Raw genomic sequence first — 22,279 nt, forward strand, 5'->3', positions numbered from 1 at the left:
TCTGAACTGGACTGGAAGTGATATGTCACAATACCTTGCATTCCCAGAGCCCTTCTGGAGCCGGGCAGCTTCTGTTCTCCCTACTGCTCACCTGCTTCACCCCACTGAATCCTCAGAGGTTGCCCTGACTGGGCCACACCTGGGCTCTCATGCCCTCAGGCTTCTACTGGGTTTGCACAACTGGGAGCCCAGCCAGTGGGGAGGGAAGGAGGGGTGGGGAGGGAGGGGGCAGTGAGGTCACGACCCTTGCAGGGCAGCTCTCCACCTCTGGGTCTGGCACAGCCTCTCCCGGGCTTGGTGCTCCATGGCTACCCACCTGGGTGGGCACTGCCCTGAGGCTCCCCTGCCCTGGTGAATTACTCCTTTATGAGATATTTTTCAAGTCTTCCCCTCCTGCCATGCCAGACTGGCATTCCTCCCATGACTTTGGTTTTATTGAATTAAATTCTCAAATATCACAGTGGGGTGAGTATTCCCAACTTCACTTTACAGACCCTGGGAGGGACTCTCAGGTGGGTTAATAGATCTCCTGAGACCACAGGTGGGAGAGCGGACTTGCGGGAAGTGAAGTCCATCTCTGTTTGGCTCCACAATCTCTGGTTTTCCTGATCACCGTGAGCATTATCCTGTGTGAGAGAAGCTTCATGGAACAGTTTAGTCAAGAGTAGCCAAGGTAGTAATAAAAATAATAATGCCTATTTTCTGATCTCTTTCCCTGAGTCTGTCCAGGAAAACGTGGTCAGGCCATCACTGGCTTCAGAAAATGGCTCAAGTCTAACCGTTCCCAACGGGGAAGCTGTCAGCTGACCAGCTGGTTAGAGCGCATTAGTAGTGAGACCACGCGGAGCCCCTCATTTCTGGTTAATTTAATACTATGACAAACTCTGTCACAGGCCCCAGGCTGCACCCCACCCCGCAGGGACCCCTGCCCAGGCCAAGCATGCATCACAGCCACAGACCCCGATGGCGCTGCTCTGCTGCCCACCGGGAGAGGCGGGCCCTGAGGCACAAGTGGCAGAGCGGGTGGCAGAACTGCCCTGTCACTTCCAGGCTGGGTCCAGGGGACGGCCAAGCTCCCCTGTCTGACCTGCTCTGCCCCTGGCTCTCCAGGGGCCACAGGCCCAGCCTGAAGCAGAGCTGAAGACGGCAGCTCCCCAGTACAGGAGCTTCATCGCTGGGGAGAGGAGTCGTTTGAGACCCACGCTCCAGACTGGGCTCGCTGTCCCCTCTTTTTCTCCGTTCTTTACTCTGCCAGTGAGCAGGCTGGATGACTATGGAGCGTCCACTATTTTCAAGGCAAGTGCCGGCTTCCCACACCCTTCTGCACCATTTCCTTGGGTTGCCCTACCAGCTTCTGCCCCTCTTCTTGCTCCTCACCTCCAAAATAACCCCTCTCCTTCTTCCCCTTCCTTGGCAAGACAAACTTCCAGCCCTGGAATCTTGACAGTCTTATGAGGGAGAAATTCCTTGGTGAATAATTCAGCAGGGCGGCCTGACAGCTCTCCTGAACTCTCCCTGAGTCCTTAAATTACCTGGATGACAATCATAGGATACAGGAGGGAGTTTGGGTTGTTCTCTGGCTTCCCTGGTGGCTCAGACGATAAGGAAGCTGTCTGAAATGCAGGAGACAGGGGTTCTACCCCTGAGTTGGGAAGATCCCCTAGAGAAAGGTACGGTAACCCACTCCAATATTCTTGCCTGGAGAATCCCATGGACAGAGGAGTCTAGTGGGCTACAGTCCATAGCGTCACACAGAGTCACTTTTCACACTGGACCCCTGGAGGGGTGGCTGTGTTCCGTGTCTGTGCTGGAGGAGGGTGGAGAAGGAGGAACTTGCAGATACCGCACCCTCCCTCCCAATTTCCATCAAAAGGCAAACGTTTTCCTCTCATCGCCATCTCCCCTCTGCCCCTTCCCTGGACCCCGAGGCTCCGAATGCCCCTTCCAAGGCTCCTTTCCCAATGCAATGAGGGGACTTAACTGCCATTAGGAAGAAAACCTACAGGTTCCTCTGCTGGAGAATCCAGAAGAGGTGAAAAAGGAGCTACCAGACACTGGCTCCAGAGTCTGTGCCTGTACAGCCACTTCCACGTGCAAGCTTCAGTGATGGAGGGGTGGGGTGGGGTGGGGGCAGACACTGGAGCCTGACAGAGGATGCAGGGTGGAGGCAGGAGGAGGAGGCCCCGGAGCCCCGCGGGCACAGGGTGGACAGGCCCCACCGGCCACTGCAGCCTGAAGCCTCCCCTCTGCCTCCGCCCTTCCTCACTGTGTGAATGGGCTTCAGTTCCATTCAAGCTCTGACCCCATCGAGGGACTCACTCTCATAAACCCGGCAGCCAGGCTGACACAGGATGGAAAAAACAGCTGACACGATCCTAGTAACATCTGGTCCCTCTCCAAACCCTTGGACAAGCCTTGAAGAGTGTTGCTGCTGCTGCTAAGTCACTTCAGTCGTGTCCGACTCTGTGTGACCCCATAGACGGAGTTAGAAACTAGCAAAAGTGGGCCAGACATTGACTCTATAACAATACGTGTAAAACAAAAGAGAGGTCGGAGTAACCTGATTCACGGTTGTGTGTCATAGGGGATGGCAGTAGGACCTGCACAATTCAAAACGACTGAACGAAATCTGCACACGGAGGTCAAATGCTTAGTCGCTTTTGAGAGGCCCATGCGCTGCCTAACATTCATGTAGGCTTGTTGAGGGCCTTTGAGCAGATCCACTTCCAGAACAGCCATTTCTACCAGAGTCTGTCAGACGGCAGAGCACTCAAAGGGGTCCATTCTCATTGGAAGTTGGGAAAGGACAGGGAAGCCTGGCATGCTGCAGTCCATGGGGTCGCAAAGAGTCAGACATGACTGAGCAACTGAACAACAACTTGCTGGGAAGATCTGATGTTCTCCTGCTGCCCTGGAGGGACAAGCCCTGCATGGCCACGGTCCCCTAACCTCACAGACAGGGCATGAGAGCGAGTCTTCGCCGAGTAGCTAAAACACCCAAATATTCCAAACAAAAACTTAAAAACCTCCAGCCAGTTTCTCATCAGCTGTCTTCCCTGAAGAACTCAGACAACTGATTTCCTGGCGACCTCACATGCCTTTGGATGTTTGAAGACTCAGCCTCAACAGGCTGGACAAGGCAGTGAAGGAGGTGGGTTATGACGCTGATGAGTCCCAGCCTCCAGGCACGCCCGCCGGTGTGGACCCAAGCGGCCCCGCCAACCAGGTGCACCCGGCCCACCCGGGGCAGCCACGTGGTTCAGAGGTCAAGTCTCCCAGCCACTTGAGCCATCCTTTCCCACGGCCCCGTGTGCCCGGCTTATCTCAAAAGCCAAAAACAGGAAATCTGTTAAGAGTTAACAATGGTTATCTCTGGGTGGAGGAGCTGTAAGTGACTTATTTCTGCTTTAAACATTTCTCTATATTCCCCAATAGGCTTTCATAATTTAAAAAAAAGGAAGCCTGAGATAACCCCTTCTTCCTATTTATCATTTGTTATCTCGCATTTTTCTGTCCCAGGAAGATTCCAGTCACCTTTCATGGAAACACCTATACATTTCCATTCGTGACGAGAACACAGTAAACTTCTCTCACAGGTGGTTCTGTCTCTTCTGTTCAACTGTAAATGCCTGGGTGACAAGGATTTCAAAACAGGGGCAGACCCTCCGGCTCCTGAAGTTGCACAGACACTTTTTAGCTGATACTTTGATTTTGATTCTAAGCATTTAGTAACAGTAACAACAACATTTAGGGAGTGTTTATGCCAGAATCTGTCTAAGCACCTCAGAAGCACTAACGCTGGATCCTCAGGGAACCCTGGGAGCCAGAGGCAGTCATTATCCCCATTTCACAGACAAGACTATGAACGCACAGAGCAGCACAGTAATTTCTCTGACATCCCACAGTGAGCAAGAGGCAGGGCCGGAGCTGGAATTCAGGCAATCTGACCCCCAAACCATGGTTTACATGTAATAATAAAAAATGTGCATGCTAAGTCCCTTCAGTCATGTCCGACTCTTTGAGACCCCATGGACTGTATCCCACCAGGCTTCTCTGTCCATGGGATTTGCTAGGCAAGAACACTGGAGTGCGTTGCCATGCCCTCCTCCAGGGGATCTTCCCAACCCAGGGACTGAACCTTCATCTCACTATGTTTCCTGCACTGCAGACGGGTTCTTTACCACTAGCGCCACTGGAAACAAACTTAACTTACTTTCCTTGCAGGCCCTCCTGTTGCTGTGCATGGTGGGGAAAGACCAGTCACACCATCAGTCTTCCCAGAAAAAACACCAAGGCCACCATGAGTAACCCGGCTATGGGCCAGAGGGGCAGGAAGTCTTTTGCATTCCGCTGGGTTTTCCCACACAGCCGGACACCAGTCCCTTGATAATCACTAACTAGGAAATTCAGCAGAAGAGGTAGAAGGTGATTTCTGCAAAGGAGCAAACAACCCCCAGGGGTTTGCAGAAGGAAGGAATCTCAGAGCCAGAGAAGATCACAGCAGGGCAGGAGCTGACCCATTTCCACAAACAAACCCACAGTGGCATTTGGTGGTTGCTCCTTGCTGCCATGCTGGGGGATGTAACTAAGAGACACAGGCTGTTTGATGACAGTGTCAACATATGATGCCCCAGTGGTGATCTGGCAGGAAGAAATTCTGTCTAAAATGCCGAGGTCTTCTGCACTGGGATGCTTTCTCAAAGTGTTCTTCTGGGTATGAGCGGATGGACTCATATGTATCTGTGGACCTGCCCCTGAGGGTCACTGCTCATCTTGGGCTTTGGGCAGCTGGTGGTGGTCCAGCCCTGGGGAGGGCTGTCTGTGGCAGAGACGGGAGATAAGACTCCACACAGGACAAGTTTGGACCTGTGGCTAAGTGAGGAGATACACTGGGGAAAGCATGCAGGGGCTCTGCTTCTCTGAGCAGGTCCTTGCTTTTCAGGGCCCTCTGTGGGGCAGCCACTCTCACCAAGCAGAGGTCATCACAGATGTTCACCTCAGTGGGGCAAAGAGTGTCTGGAGAAGAGGCTCCTGTAACGCCCCATGAAGGCGCTTCACTCCACGCCGTGTCCACAGGAGATCATCCACCAGAGGCTGGGGAAGGACCAGCAAAGGCGAGTTTGGTCATTATTTTTTTTCCCTGCAGTATCAATGTGAAAACTTTCCTGTTGAATTTGTACAGAATTTTTGAGTTTTAAAATAGTCTCCGAAAAAAAAAAAAAAAAATAGTCTCCGGTTTATGCTTGGCAAGACTTGGTGAGAACTTGAAAACAACAGCAAAGAAGAGAACATGGCCTGGGGGGGGTCTCAGTTTTCTATCCAACCCTCCGAGCATCTCTCTGGCCCTGCTCCACCCTGGCATGGGACTGTGGGTGTGTGACCTCACCCCTCCGAGGCTCCAGGGTTCTCTGTGACCTGGGAACCAGAGCTGGTGTCTCCCTCTGTGGCATTAAATCTGCATTCAGCTCAGTGCAATCTGAGGTGTTGGTCCCACTGCTCCACTGTGGGGAGTGTCTGGTGTGCTGGAGCAGAGCGCAGTGCTGAGGTCTTCTGGCCTCAAGGAGCCCCATCTCCACCACTTCTATCTACGAGGTATCAGGGTATCCGGCGGCTCCCTCCTGCTGAGATGCACAGTGGGGTGAAACCGACCAGCAGCAGAGCCGTCGTGCTCACGGAGATGTGGTGCAGGCATCCAGCATGTGACCTGGTGGCCAGCCTCCGCAATGTCCCCACCCTAGGTTCTGCCCCCACAGTGGACCCTGTCGGCCTGTGACAACCAACCCCACCCTGCAGCGATGATGGTGAGTGGCTTGAGACGAAGTTGCTTGGACCACTGAGACACAGTGCTCGCCTGGACCACTCCCAGGGGATGTCCACCAGTGATGTGGGAATGCCCTGAGAGGCTTCTAGAGAGGCCGTAAAGGGAGGCGCAGAAGCCTCCTGTGGACAAGAAGCAGCTGCCTGCCTTGAGAGTGAGTGAGCTTCTCTGATGTGGCCCTTGTGCCCATGGTCCAGCCCTCACAGTGGGGTAGCCTGAGTCAACATCTGACATCTGGGGACCCTGTGCTGGAATGGCCCAGGGGAGGTTACTCCTCAGCTCCTGACGCCCGGCACCAGATTACTAAGCTCTGGGGTTAACTTGTTGTGAAGAGAGAGGTAACAGTAACTGCCGCTCTGAGGGGCACTTGGTAATCCAGCTGATGACTGGGGTCGGCTTCTTCAGGGTCCCTTCCTGATGCAGGAAGTACCTGAATGTCCTTTCAGTTCAGTTCAGTTCAGTCGCTCAGTCGTGTCCAACTCTAGGAATCATTTATTTAGGGACTCCCCTGGTGGCTGAGACTCTGCATTCCCAAGGCAGGGGGCCCAGGTTCAATCCCTGGTCAGGGAACTGGTTCCCACATGCCACAACTAAGACTCGGCACTGCCAAATAAACAAAAATCAATATTTAAAAATTTGTTTATTTTCACCATCTCAAAAGGGCAGACCTGAGGACCTCCAGGGTCCCTTCCTTTCCCATAGTCCTACAAGGCAAGATTCCCTGTCTCCTCCCCCAAGAGAACAACGGTTCTGGAAACTTGTCATCCAGACTCCAGACCCAGTGGGTGGGGGGTGTGTTCAAAAGCAAAGCCAGAAGACTTGGACTGATCTTGAGCAATTTTTCAAAACCAAAAATAAAAACTGGAAGAAAACTATCTGAATTTAAAAAAACAAAATGTGACTGAGGCAGCATCAGTCTTAGAGTCAGCGGCCTGGTGAGCCGGGGAGGGCCCTGCTCTCGGCTCTGTGATGTCCTGCACACACCCACACACATGCACACTCTCATTCATACAAACACCCACACACACGCACACACACATATACTTACACACTCGCACGCACATACACCCACACACGAGCGCACACATACACACACACCGAGTTGGCTCCCACACTCTCACGAGCTGCTTTCCAGTCAGTTCTAACTCTTGGAAAGCAACGAGGAAACACACAGTCAGACCTGACCGACCCCCAGCAAGAGGAACCACTGTCGCTCCTTTGTCCACCTTCGAGGAGCTGACCTCCAGCTTCTCCAGATGTTCCAGCCTCGCTGCACGTCTGAGTGAAGAACCCAACCAGGTCGATGTTTGTCCATCAGGCTAGAGATGACCTGTGCACTGCTCAGAGAAGCACTAATGAGAGATGAACTCTGCCACATCCAGGCTTGTATGTGGAAGCCTTTCATGATTCAAACGGCCTGAATGAGCAAACCCATGACCCCAGAGAACTCTGCAAACTGATAACACCTCCATGCTTCAGCAGGTGTTTCTATAACTTGGATTATTTCTTTGTCTTATTTAAGAAGGAAACTCCCTTGCTTTACAGAACTTATTAAACCACCAGTTCAAAAATGAATGTCACCACTAGCGATGGTTTGAACGAAAATAACTTTTGCCTAAAATACTAAATAACTGAAGCAAAAATGCCTCAGTATGAGCACAAAGCAGTTTTGTTACAAAACTAAACTTAAAGGTGGACGTGCTCCAGATCACCTGTTCAGAAATGTTCCGGGAGCACGTGAGGGATGAGGACCAGGAAGCACCCTGGTGTCATGTCAGCCTGTGTCCTGATGCCAGGGGATGCTGCCCTGGGCACCCTGGCTTCCAGGAAGTCAGGCTGCCCCATCTGGAGGTCATCAGAGTAAGGAACCCCTCACGCTGAGTGGAGTCTGTCAGGATGAACTATAAGACAGTTCTAGAAAGTGAACAGGACTGCCTGAACCATACAGAGGGGGCTTTGGCATGGCTGGAGAAACAGCACGAGAGGGTAAGTGCATGAAGAATCTGCAGCAACAGTAGCCAAGATCAAACACCACGTCTCCACACTGAAGACCCTGCAGAGGCAGGCTGCGTCTCTGTCCCCTGAGGCCAGGAGTGGAGGAGGCTTAGGACTGAGAACAAAAATGTTGTTGCTGTATCAGTGAACAAAGGCTGTCACAGCCATCAGGCCATCACATTATAGCTGCTGGGACGCTGAGCCCTGAGGGAATGCAGGGTGGAGATAAACCGGCTGCCCACTGCCAGGTCCTTCTGACCCTAACACAACATTGTAGGTCAACTATACTTCAATTAAAAAGATATGGAGACTATAACAGCCCCCAAATAAGGGAGGATTCCAGGGGGCAGGATCCGCGTTACAGAAAGTCCATGAGCATCTGAGTGAAGACTCTGGGAATAGACACGGAACAGAGAGAAGAGGTTACAGGTTGTTTTTGTTGGAGTTTAAATATTTTTCGCTAGTCTGTTTAATTTTATGAATAAAGAAGGAGTCAATATAAATCCTCAGACCACACAACATTTCTCATTCTCAGTCCAGTGTCAGTTCACCCAGCTCCTCACACCCTCACCTGAAGCTGGTTATAGACTGGGAATGTTTGCCCCTCCTCTGTGGAATCTCTCTGTGGCTATTACTATCACTGTACCATCACAGGCTAAATATTTATTCCCTAAATCCTTTTCAAGCACGTTGTCAACAAGGATGTATTTGTTTCACTTTGGTGTCTCCAGGATCTAGCATGGTAGGGGCTCAATAAAAGCCTGATAATAAAAATATTATGATAAATAATAGAAATTATGATAGATAATTATTAATAAATAAAATGGTCATTTACCCTCAAACACTGCTTCTCCTCTGCCTTCTGTTAGGTATGAGCCAAACAGGCCCAAATCAGGGTAACAAGTGCTGGGGGTGCACTCAGCACCCCCAGAAGCTCAGGAGGGTCGAGGGGCTTAGAGCTGACCCATGGCCTTATTTTAATATTCAGTGAATGTGGTCCCCAAGTGCAGTCCACCCCTTAGGTTTATCCTCACGTTTCCTTTATTCCTTGCAGAATCCACTGGACAAGGGGGGCTGAGGCAAGCATTTTCCTTCCTCTTTCCTGCTCCCTGCCCAGCGCTGGAGGGCTGAGGACTCAGAGGAAGCAGGCTTAGATGGCAGGGGACACGGTGACACCAATTCCATGGGCACCCCGCTTCCTCTGTATGAAACTAAGAGCCACGAGTCCTCATATAGCTAGAAGTAAATGATTAACCCTAGAGGCACAGCTAAAATAAGATGGCCTATTAGGTTTGCAAGTTTAAAAGTATAATAACATCCAAGGTTGGAAGAAAATTAGTACTGGCCTAAGATGGGAGTGAAAAACGGATATAAACTTTCTGTAAGGCAATGTAACGATGTGTGTCAAAGGCCTTAAAAACACGCAATCCTTTCAAGAAAAGATGCTTAACACCACTACTTATCAGAGAAGTGCAAATCAAAACCAGAAGCATCACCTCACACTGGTCAGAATGGCCATCATCAAAAAAATCTACAAATAAACATTGAAGGAGGTGTGAAGAAAAGGGAACCCTCCTACACTGTTGGTGAGAAAGTAAATCAGTACAGCCACTATGGAGAACAGTATGCAGGTTCTTTAAGAAACTAAAATATAGAGCTACCATATGATCCAGCAATCGCGCTCCTGGGAAAATATTCAGAAAAGACAAAAAATATTTTGAAAAGATACATGCACCCCAAAGTTCAATCAGCACTATTTCAGTAGCCAAGACATGGGAACAACCTAAATATTCATTGATAGGTGAATGGATAAAGAAGATGTGGTACATGTATACAATGGAATACTACTCCACCATTCTCCATAAATAGAATGAAATAATGTCATTTACTGGAGAAGGCAATGGCAATCCACTCCAGTATTCTTGCTGGAAAATCCCATGGACAGAGAAGCCTGGTGGTCCAAGGGGTCACAAAGAGTCGGACACGACTGAGCGACTTCACTCACTTAATGCCATTTATAGCAACATATTTGGACCCAGAGATTGTCATACTGAGTGAAGTAAGTCAGAAAGAGAAAAACAAAGACCATATGATGTCACTTATATGTGGAATACAAATGAAAATATTTGTGAAAGAGAAACAGACTCACAGACATTAAAAAAAAAAAATTATGGTTACCAAAGGAGGAAGGAGTGGGAGGGATTATCATACACACAGTGCTATATATAAAAGAGATAAACAACAAGGTCCTACTGTATATCTCAGGGAACTACATTCAGTGTCTAGTAACAACCTAAAATGGAAAGGAGTCCAAAAAAGTATATATATATATATATATATATAGACACACAAAAAAGTACACACACACATACGTGTGCACACACACGTGTGCATACACACTCATGAAAAATGAAAGTCGCTCAGTTGTGTCCAACTCTTTGTGACCCCATGAACTATATGGTTCATGGAATTCTCCAGGCCAGAATACTGGAGTGGGTAGCTTATCCCTTCTCCAGGGGATCTTCCCAACCCTGGAATCAAACCAGGGTCTTCTGCATTGCAGGTGGACTCTTTACCAGCGGAGCTATCAGGGAAGCCCCTATATGTATATGTATGTATACATGTATACACACACACACACACACACACACATACACACACACACACACATATATACACACACGCATATATAGCCGTGTGTGCGCACTAAGTTGCTTCGGTTGTGTCTGACTCTTTGTGACCCCATGGATTATAGCCTCCCAGGCTCCTCTCTCCATGGGATTCTCCAGGCAAGAATACAGGAATGGGTTCCCATTTCCTTCTCCAGGGGAGCTTCCCAACCCAGGGGTCGAACTCAGGTCTCCCACATTGCAGTAGATTCTTTACCAGTTGAGCTACCAGGGAATGCACCCAGTTATATACATATATAACTGAATCACTTTGCTGTAAGCCTGAAACTAACACAACATTGTTAATCAACAATTACTTTAATAAAAATCATGGTAATAAAAACAAAAAAAAGGTGCAACTCTTTGATTCAGTGATTTCACTTCCAGAATTTATCCCTAGGACATAGTGACACCTCATATGACACTAAGATATCCACTGCAGATGAATTTACTAGAGCTAAACTTACAATCAACCTGAATGCTTAGTAATGAGTACTGGTTAAATGAATTGCAGTCTCTCCATACAAGGAAAAACTATTCACGCATTTAAAAAACAATAATGATGTAGAAAATACTTTAAAACATATGGCTAAAGAGGGTAGAAAACCTCCAAAAGAGAATGTATGTTTCAAGCCCTTAAAAATTCCATGGTTTTCGCTCTGATTCAGTTGGCTGACTCAGGACTCATGTATACACACACACAAATGGACACACACACTGGAGTGGGTACAGTCATCAGTGGAAGAGAGATTTTAAAACTTTCTGGAAGACAGAGCCAGTGCAAGTGTGTTTATGGTTGAAACTGAGTGCAGTGAGCTGCGGCCCTGAACACAGCCCTGGGCTGGGTGGGGGCCAAGCCTACTGGCAAAACCCCAGGGAAGCTCTGGGCTTGGAGCCAATGGACTTAAAGAGTAAGAACAAGAGAAGGTGCTGAAAACAGGAACCGACTGGAAGCTATCCTAGGGAACCTCAGAGCTGTCTCCCCAGCCCCATTGTCATGGAAACCAGGGGCATTTACTTCTCCCAAACCGTGGCCTTCTTCTAAGGAGAAGTTAAGGACACTGTCCAGGGAGAATCCCCACTCCCAGGGCAAGTGATCCTACACAGACTCACTCAGGAGTGAGTTCCTGGGTCCAGAGGTCCTGTCCAGGTAGACTCCCCAGGGGGACATGCTTGTGAGGGGCAGGACTGCACAGCCCAAGCAGCCCAGGGATTGACCAAGGTCTTGGCTCTGACAAAAAATAGGCTACATTTTACACTGAAGGGTCAAGTCCAATGTTGGAGGAATAAGAAACGGAAGTTTCAGTCTGGGCACAAAATGCAAAGGTGACCCACAGAAGAACTAACTACACATAGTAGTTATTAAAACTGGCAGAATAGTGCAAACGAACTTCTTTCATACCAGAAGCTCAGAAGATATATTAAGTTGAAATATTATCTCACACGCTAGCAAATATATACCATAAGTTGATAATTTATCTCACACACTAGCAAAGTAATGCTCAAAATTCTCCAAGCCAGGCTTCAACAACACAGGAACCATGAACTTCCAGATGTTCAAACTGGATTTAGAAAAGGCAGAGGAACCAGAAATCAAATTGCCAACATTCATTGGATCATTGAAAAAGCAAGAGAATTCCAGAAAAACATCTACTTCTGCTTTATTGATTACACCAAAGCCTTTGACTGTGCAGATCTCAACAAACTGTGGAACATTGTTCAAGAGATGCGAATACCAGACGATCTGACCTGCCTCCTGAGAAATCTGTATGCAGGTCAAGAAGCAACAGACAGAACTGGACATGGAACAACAGACTTGTTTCGAATCGGGAAAGGAGTACGTCAAAGCTGTATATTGTCACCCTGCTTATTTAACTTATATACAGAGTACATCATGAGAAATGCTGGGCTGGATGAAGCACAACCTGGAATCAAGATTGCCAGGAGAAATATCAATAACCTCAGATATGCAGATGACACCACCCTCATGGCAGAAAGTAAAGAAGAACTAAAGAGCCTCTTGATGAAAGTGAAAGAGGAGGCTGAAAACGTTGGCTTAAAACTCAACATTCAGAAAAGATCATGGTGTCTGGTCCCATCACTTCATAGCAAATAGATGGGGAAACAGTGGAATCAGTGGCAGTTTATTTTGGGGGGCTCCAAAATCACTGAAGATGGTGACTGCAGCCACGAAATTGAAAGATGCTTGCTTCTTGGAAGAAAAGTTATGACCAACCTAGACAGCATATTAAAAAGCAGAGACATTACTTTGCCAACAAAGGTCCATCTAGTCAAAGCTATGGTTTTTTCAGTAGTCATGTTATGTATGGATGTGAGAGTTGGACCATAAAGAAAGCTGATTGCCAAAGAATTGCTTTTGAACTGTGGTGTTGGAGAAGACTCTTGAGAGTCCCTTGAACTACAAGGAGCTCAAATCAGTCCATCCCAAAGAAAATCAGTCCTGAATATTCATTGGAAGGACTGATGCTGAAGCTGAAACTCCAATACTTTGGCCACGTGATGTGAAGAGCTGACTCATTTGAAAAGACCCTGATGCTGGGAAAGATTGAAGGCAGGAGGAGAAGGGGACAACAGAGGATGAGATGGTTAGACGGCATCACCGACTCCACGGATATGAGTTTGAGTAAACTCCGGGAGTTAGTGATGGACAGGGAGGCTTGGCCTGCTGCAGTCCATGGGGTCGCAAAGAGTCGGACACGACTGATTGAACTGGGATGACTCAGCAGTGCATTTGACTGTGAATGCTCTCCCCTGTGGGTGTAGCTTCCAGTGTTTCGTGTGCAGGTAGATTTTCTCCAGCAAAACCCAGGTAACTGGGACTCAGTAAAGAGCCAGGGCCTTACAATATTTTCTTGTCGTGAAAAGGAGACTTCAAAAGGGCATTTGAGCACAGCCACCTTGTAATCATCTTGGGTTTCACTCTCTCCTTCACCTTGCATATCTACTTTAATTTCTAGTATTTCCTTCCCTGATAGAGTTATAAGAGCTTTTTCATTCCCTCCACACTCTGGAAGCCTGCATTCCTTACCTCCCCTTCTTCACTGCCTTTATCTTCCCTTCAAGATTATTCCTAATCTGAAGGTTCCCAGAAATATAGCTTTCAGAGAGGAAACACAGCTAAAATCCTATCAGTCAATTCCTCAAACGTTCAAAAGGGCCCACGGACGTGCACACATGGTCACCTTTCCAATCTGTGTTCCCACATTCGCTCAGACGCACCCGATCCACTTTATCTGGAATCTTGAATGAATTTAGGAACAAGATTTTTCTTTTGTGTCTCTTTCTTGACAAGCTTACCTATTATTCCCGTTTCTATTAGCAGGTTCTTGGCTTCAGACCTGTCGTGTGGGGTCTATGTAGAGGGGCCCTGGCCCTCACCTTGAACTTGTCTGTGCTTTGCTCAGGAGCTAGAGCCAGCCCTGTGGGATTGTTGGGACTAGATCTAGTGAGACACAACACTGGGATTGTTCCGTGCATGTTGCCAGCTGACTGCCGGCACTGCAGGGACCAGCAGGGCTGGTCTCCGCTAAACAACTTTTCCACCAGCTTTCAAGGAAATCTCATGATTCCCACCAACTCCAGCGGTGGGATGGTTCACATTTTCATTTCATTTCATACAAGCAGAAGTTGAGTGTAGAGAGAAGATAATTCAGGTTCTAACAGCGAGAGAGGAAAGATCTGGTTAATTAATATTAAGCACATACTCTCTCTGGCTTTCACAGCAGAAATCTATTTTCTCACAGGTCTGGATGCTGGATGTCCAAGGTCACGGGGTCAGCAGGACTGGTTCCTTCTGTGACCTCTGTCCTTGGGGTGCAGCAGCCAGTGCTTTCTGTGTCTTCACATGGTCTACCTTTCCCCGTGTCTATCCTGATTGCCTCTTCTTATAAGGGTACCGATTGGTTTGGATTAGGGCCCTTCCCAGAGGCCTCGTTTTAACTGAATTCTCTCTTCAAAGGCCCCTTCTCCAAATACAGTCAGATTAGTCAGATTCTGAGGTTCTGGGGGGTAGGCCTTCAGCATACAAATTTGGGGGGACATAGTTCAGCATAACAGAGACAGTTCATTTCTATCCTAAAACTTTTCACATCTATCCTATTCTCTGCTGGCTTATTTTAGCTCACTTCCTATACCACCCTTTTGTTTTTCTACTCCCTCATATATATATATATATATATATGTATATACACAAAATTTTTACATTATGGTTAAGAATAGTTGCTTCACAATGTAACAGTGATGTGTTACAGGTATATAGCAAAGAGACTAAGTAATACCCATACAAGTATCCATTCTTTTTCAAATTCTTTCCCCATTTTGGTTATTACAGAGTATTGAGTAGAGTTCCCCATGCTATACAGTAGGTCCTCAACAGTTATCTATTTTATATATAGACCAGTCCATTTTAAAGGAGAGCAATCCTGGGTGTTCATTGGAAGGACTGATGCTAAAGCTGAAACTCCAATACTTTGGCCACCTCATGCGACGAGTTGACTCACTGGAAAAGACTCTGATGCTGGGAAAGGTTGGGGGCGGGAGGAGAAGGGGACGACAGAGAATGAGATAGCTGGATGGCATCACCGACTCTGTGGACATGAGTTTGAGTGAACTCCGGGGGTTGGTGATGGACAGGGAGGCCTGGCGTGCTGTGATTCATGGGGTTGCGGAGAGTTGGACACGACTGAGCGACTGAACTGAACTGAACTGAACTGAGTGTGTGTATGTCAGTCCCAAACTCCCAGTCTATTCCTCCCCTCACCACCCTCTCTCCCTGGTAACCACAAGTCTGCTTCTCTATGTCTGTGAGTCTGTTTTTGCTTTGTAAATAAGTTCATGCGTATCATTTTTTTTTAGATTCCACATTTAAGTTATATCATATGGTATTTGCCTTTCTCTGTCTGACTTATTTCACTTGGTATGACTATCTCTAAGTCCATCCATGTTGCTGCAAATGGCATTGTTTCATTCTCTTTAATGAGTGAGTAGTATTTCATTGATATATGTTCCACATCTCCTTTATCCCTTCCTCTGGATGGACATTTAGGTTGCTTCCATTCCATAAATAGTGTTGCAGTGAATGTTGGGGTGATGCAACCTTTCAGACCGTAGTTTTCTATGGATACATGCCCTGGAGTAGGATTGCTTGATGATAAGGGAGCTTTATTTTTAGTTTTGTGAGGGACCTCCATACTGTTCTCCATAATGGCTGCACCAGTTCACATTCCCACCAACAATATAGAAGGGTTCCCTTTTCTCCACATCCTCTGTAGCATTTATTGTTTGTAGATTTTCCTCTGATGGCCATTCTGTCCAGGGTGAGGTGATATCTCCTTGTAGCTTTGATTTGCATTCCTCTAATAACCAGTGCTCCCTCATCATATACTTATTGAGTTTCCATATTACTGAGCTTCCACAAACACTTACTTTGCTCACCCTGTGCTTGGTGCTGGAGATCCCAGATCCCTCCCATCCCTGAGCAGAAGACATGTAAAAACACTGTAATCATCCGGTTAGTACCTTAAAGAAGGGACAGATAATGTTTTGTGGGAATTCAGAGGCCCAGCAATTCCTGCCTGGGAGCAAACAAGTCTGAGCAGAGAAGATGACAAGTAAGAAGCTTTTAAAATGACATCTGTGAGTCTGTGAGGAAGAGACACAAAGGCAACATCATAGTAGGAAAAGGACAGGAAGTACCAGGTGCGCAGGCCTGACAGGGTATGCACAGCACAGCGTGTAGTTGCCAGCAGGCTGATGGCGGGGAGTGGACAGAAACGGAGCTGGAGAAGTGGGTCAGAGCCAGGCCAGGAAATTAGGACTTTAACAGAGGAAGTGTACTGATATTTACAAACAGTAATTAACTAGCAAATTACTATATTAAAACCAGGTTTCTGAATATGTTCTAAGAGCAAAGCACTGTTGTCCATCACTGAGCCTTGATCCAGCTGGACTCCTGGTCCACAGACCACACACCTTTATCTAACGCTTGCCTTCCCCAGGCTCCCAGCACTGTCACCATGAGTGAAAATAGGAGTGGGTGAGAATGAAGTCGTTTCTTTCCAAGAAACAATCGTCTCTGTGCCTGATGCTTATCCACGAAGACAAGGATGCTCACATACACATGTTTATATAAAACACTTTTCCTTCATATGTGTATTTAAGGGAAAGTGTTGTAGGGACTGCTGGATACAAGCCTGTTTTCAAGTGTTGTAAGGACTGCTGGATACAAGCCTGTTTTCAAGTGTTGTAAGGACTGCTGAATACATGCCTGTTTTCAGAATGGTCAAATTAGAACATATTTTAAAAACTGGGCAAGTTGAATTCTTCATTTTATAGGCTGATGGAAGCAGGATCCTTTAAATTAACATGAAGTGAAATCAACTGACCCTTTTTGTCAGACATCAAACATCCCTTTCTTAAAAAGGCCCCATTTGCTCCTTATACTACTCAAAACAAGACTGTTTGCCCCACAGGGCCCTTTCCTTACTGGACTCTCCTGAGCATTTACACATGTGCTGGACAACTTCACAGTCATTTTATATTGCTCTCCAGTGGTTTCAAATAAGTGATTTCCTTTATAAACCATTAAAAACATAACATTTATATCTTTCTATTACCCATAGCACCTGCTATACAGAAAATATAAGAATGGCAAACACAGTACACAGTGCCAAATACTCTGTGGATTATGATCTCTTTCAATTCTTATAAAACTCTGTGAGGTAGGCATCATTATTATCTTTATTTTGAAGATACATTAAAAACTGAAGCACAAAGAGGCCAAGTAACTTGCCCAGGGAGCCATGGCTAAGTGGACCTTGTGGGATTTGAGCTGAATGTGACTCTAGAGTCTGGACCTTGACCACACAGTTAGAAGGTCTCCTAAGAATTCATTCACACTCAGTACACATCTGAGCCCAGGGACTAGGGACAGGACTGACTCCTCTGTCCACTCAGCTGCTGGGGGTGGTGGAGGGAGGCAGGCAGCAAAGTGCTGGGCTCCCACGACAGTGCCTGGCAACGCGTCCCACTGCGCGCCCAGCTCTGTCCTGGGCGCCAGGCTGCCCAGCTGTGCAAGGTCAATAGACCTGTGTGTGCGGCCAGCTCGAGGCCACCGACAATGACCTGCTTTCTTCTCCTGGGGCATCAGCAACGACATCACCAAAAGGCTTTTGTTTTTATAAAAATGGCTCAAAGAGACTGCAAACAGCGAATGGTGGTTATCATTACTTTCAATCTTTTGTTTAAAACTATGAAGGATAAATTATAGTTAATAATATTAGTAACAGCTACTATTTATTGAGCCCACGATATACGGCAGGTACTGGACCAAGTGCTTGATTGCACTGTCTCATTTAATCTCCCCCAAGAACTCCAAGCAGGAAGAACCAGGCTCCCACTCACAGAGAAGGAGGTGCAGGGGCTACACCTGCAGAGAGAGCCCCCGCCTCCTCCTGCCCCCTTCCTTTTCCTCACTCCTTTCTGCCTTCTCCCCTCTCCCAAAAATGACTTCTGATCCTGTCCATTTTTCTCTCTCTCTTTATAAACTGAAGTATACATGACACACAGTAAAATACAACTTATTTTTCAGTGTCAATTTCATTTAGAATAAGATAGCATTATGGCTACATATTTTCTTTTAGATCTTTATCTCTTAAGATGCATAATAAAGTCTTTACAATGAAATGGCAAGATGTCTGCTTTGTATAAAAAATTTTCAATGAGGGCATAGATTAAACAAAAACAGGACGCATCTGTCCCCAGGTCTAGGTGGGGACATTTCTAGCACCTGGCGGCCCAGCCCTTTGTGTCTACATTTATTGCCTCTCAGAAAAACCAGTAAAGTCCTGGTGAAAATTCACATCGAAGCGAGAGCTTCTGGGTGACAACATTCTTCTGGAGCATCAGATTTTATCAGCAAAGCTATCTATGCCTGAGATGCAGTTGAAATCAGAAAAGTTGTATGGGAATTCCTGGTGGTCCAGTGGTTAGCACTCTGTGCTTTCACTGTCAAGGGCCTGCGTTCAATCTCTGATCAGAGAACTGAGATTTCACAAGCCATGTGGCGTGGCCCAAAAAATAAAGAAAATAAAATTCTATCTTTAAAAAAAAACAAAGAAAAGTTCTTGATCCACCCATGTTAGACTTCACTTGGACCTCAGCAGCTAATTTCAATTTCAATTCAATTCAGCAAAAGTGATTTGTAGGAATCCTCTTTAGGAGGACAGGCATTTCTAAAACAAGGCGCTCACACGGAGCCCCTCCTCCCATCCCTCTTATGTCAGGCTGAGTGTGGGGGTGGCCTGGGGTGGCCCCAGGGCCAATGACCATCACATGGCCACTATTATTGATGCTGTCCTTGTTTATGCTGCTGCTGCTGCTATAAACATGGTATAAAACTTACTTGGAGATAATCATAAAATTCAGTGACATTTGACAACCTAAATAGTGCAGAAAAGCTGGCAATAATCAAGGACTTGGCATGTTCTAAAGCAGAACTGTGTTGCACTTTTTTAAATACCTTAAAACTTTCTGCAAGTGTTAAGTAGAGTAACAGATTGCTTAAAAGTTTATGGATATACTTTTTTTTTTTTGATAAACTGAACTTTTAGATTCTATCCGATTAGTTAATCAACTTCAACTCTATCACACCTAGTTAGACTCTAGAATGAAAAGTCTTTGTTAAAGAGACTGCTTTGTGGTTTGGGAGTAAGGTGGCAAGTGTTCTTGCTGTTGGAGAAAATCAGGAGCAGGTGGAGGTCCTGCTGATACAGAACTGACCTGAGACAGAGGGTCACTTCCAGTGTGTTTTTTTTAAATACAGCAGGATTATTTAAGGCCACTGAAATTTGAAAGGCTGCAGAAAACAAATGAAGTGATAGCTGAAAAGTGCTGGAGCATGCAGCAACTCCTCCTCAGCTAATAACCAGGAGACGTCCACACTGGGCCTGTGGCCGCGTGGGTCAAGAAGTCACCTTTGCTATTTTCTCCCCCACAGGACTGAGAAGATGGCAGTTTTGGAGACAGTGCTGCATCTGTGAAAAAGGATGAAAATTTCCGTAAAGGGATGCATGCTTGAGAGTGGGCTTCTCCGCAGGGAACCCTTATCTCAATCCTCCTCCACCCTTCCTCCCTGCCCCTCAGATGCCACGCCTGAATCCCACCTGGAGAACCCATGGGCCCGTTTCTCTGAGCGTGTGGTCTCTCATGTGATGCCAGAAATGTAGCCCCTGCATTTATTCAGGTGCTGGGAGGAGGCATGAATTAAAGGGGGTAAACAATGTCTTTTCTGTGGCCCAGGTCTCCAGACAACGTGAGAACGCAGTGGCGATGGCAGCAAGTGCTGATTCTGGGAGAAGGAAACACAATGCTTCCTCTGATCCTGAGCAGGCACCGGGCTCGTGTGCATGATGGCTGCCCAGGGCACTCAGTCCCGGGGCAGAGCCTGGCTTCAGGGCTCCAGACAGGCACACAGCCAACCCACCCAGTAGAGATACTGCCTCCTTCTCAATTGTGTGTGGGCAGAGCCTTGCCAACCTCAGGTCCAAGGAGAGAACACAGTGGGGCAGAAAGACCTCAGTTCTGCCCCTGCCCAGAAGGGCTCTGAAAGTGATGCTGAGCTGACGTTTACCTTTGGAAGGATGTTTCCTGCCATTGGGAAATATTGTTTTTTACCAATTTTGTTGGATATATGTGTACAATTTATAGTACATGTATAATGTATGCATATATTTACTTATACAATTATATATATATACACAAAGATACCGATACAAGGAATGAAGGATCACAAAGGATCAGACAACCATGACACCACCAAACAAAACCAATAAAACTCCAATAACTGATTCTGAAGAAATGGAGATCTATGGACTCTCTGATGAAGAATTCAGAATAATCCTTTTATAGAAATTTAGTAAACTACAAGAACACGCAGACGACCAAATGAAATTTAGAAAATAATATATGAACAAAATGAAAAATAGAAACATCAAAATAAAACAAACAGATTCCTAGAGCTGAAGAATACAATGGCCAAACTGAAGAATTCAATGGAAAGCTTTGCAAGCAGACAGGACTGAGCAGAAGAAAGAAACAGTGATCTGGAGGGCAGATAACATGGACTTCTGTAGTCAGAGAAGAAAGAATGAAACACAAATCAGGAAGCCTGTAAGACTCATGGGACACCATCCAAAGAAACAATATACATTACTACAGGAGTCTCAGAAGGAAAAGAGAAAGGAACAGAAAGATTATTTAAATGGTTGATACTAATGGGGGAAGGTGGTCAAAGGGTACAGAATTCCAGTTATAAGATGAGTAAGTCCTGGGGAATCCAATGAATAGCATAGTGACTATAGTTATAATACTATTCTGTATACGTGAAAGTTATCGAGAGAGTAGTTGTTAAAAATTATCACCACACACAAGATGGCAATTATCTGTTAACTAATCTTATTGTGGTAATTATTTAACAATATATTAAGGGGGCAACAGAGGATGAGATGGTTGGATGGCATCACTGACTCAACGGACATGGGTTTGGGTGGACTCTGGGAGTTGGTGATGGACAGGGAGGCCTGGCGTGCTGCGGTTCATGGGGTCGCAAAGAGTTGGACACGACTGAGTGACTGAACTGCACTGAATACCTAGTATTAAACAGGGTTATAGAAACAAAAAAATTAAATTTGACAGCAAATAATAAACCATGGGTAGGCACTACAACATGAAAAAATTTCAAGTGCAGCAGGGGTTCTGAAATTGAGAACAACTACTTGGGCTTCTCAGGCGGTGCTGGTGGTAAGGAGACGTAGGTTCGATCCCTGGGTTGGGAAGATCCCCTCGAGGAGGAAATGGCACCTGTTCCAGTATTCTTGCCTGAAGAATCCCATGGACAGAGGACCCTGGCAGGCTACGGTCCATAGGGTTGCAAAGAGTTGGACACGACTGAAGTGACTTAGCACAAACACACCCATGCACATACTTATCAAAGCAGAGGACACTCATGGCACACCTGTGATGAGTGGTGTGTAACAGAAGCCCATCTCCTCCTCTGCCCTCTGTAACTATCCCTGGGGTTTCCCCATGCTGACTGCTTCCCAGCACTAGCTGGGTGTCTAAAATTCTATTTGGTTCTGACACTATCCATCTGGAGTGAGCACAGACCTCACTGTTCACAGGCTCCGTCTCACAAGACTACACCCCACTGAGTACAGGCTGTTACCTGTGCTTTTGTTGATAAATTGGAGGTTCCTAAACCGCCCTCTCACCCCCTTAGCTTCGGTCATTGCTAGAACAGCTCACAGAACTTAGGAACATGTTCTACTCACGGCATTCCCGGTTTATTTATAAATAATCAGAAATAGTTGAATGGACAAGAACACGGGGCAAGACACAGTGGGGGGATACAGAGCTTTCAGCCCCACCCTCTGTGTTCACCCCTCTCCTAGCACCTCCGCCAAACTGGAAACTCTCCAAACTCCACACCTTAGAGATTTACATGGTGGCCTCGTTACCAGGCAGGACTGATCACATCAATGGCCACTAATGGTTAACTCAACTCCAGTCCCTCTCCTTCTAACCCTCAGTCACATGGTTTTCCCCTGGTGATCAGTCCCCATCCTGAGGCTCCCCAGGACCCCCAGTCATGGGTCATCTTGTTAACTACCCAAAACAAACAAACAAAAACTCAACAGAGGGTTGGGTTTCAGGAGCTGTGAGCCAGGAAAGGGGGCCAGAAGAGACCAAATATACATTCATCATGATGTCACGCTGTGTA

This window comes from Moschus berezovskii, chromosome 13 (genome assembly GCF_049115385.1).
Source record: "Moschus berezovskii isolate FMDL1 chromosome 13, NW_MosBer_1.0, whole genome shotgun sequence".
NCBI lineage: Eukaryota > Metazoa > Chordata > Mammalia > Artiodactyla > Moschidae > Moschus > Moschus berezovskii.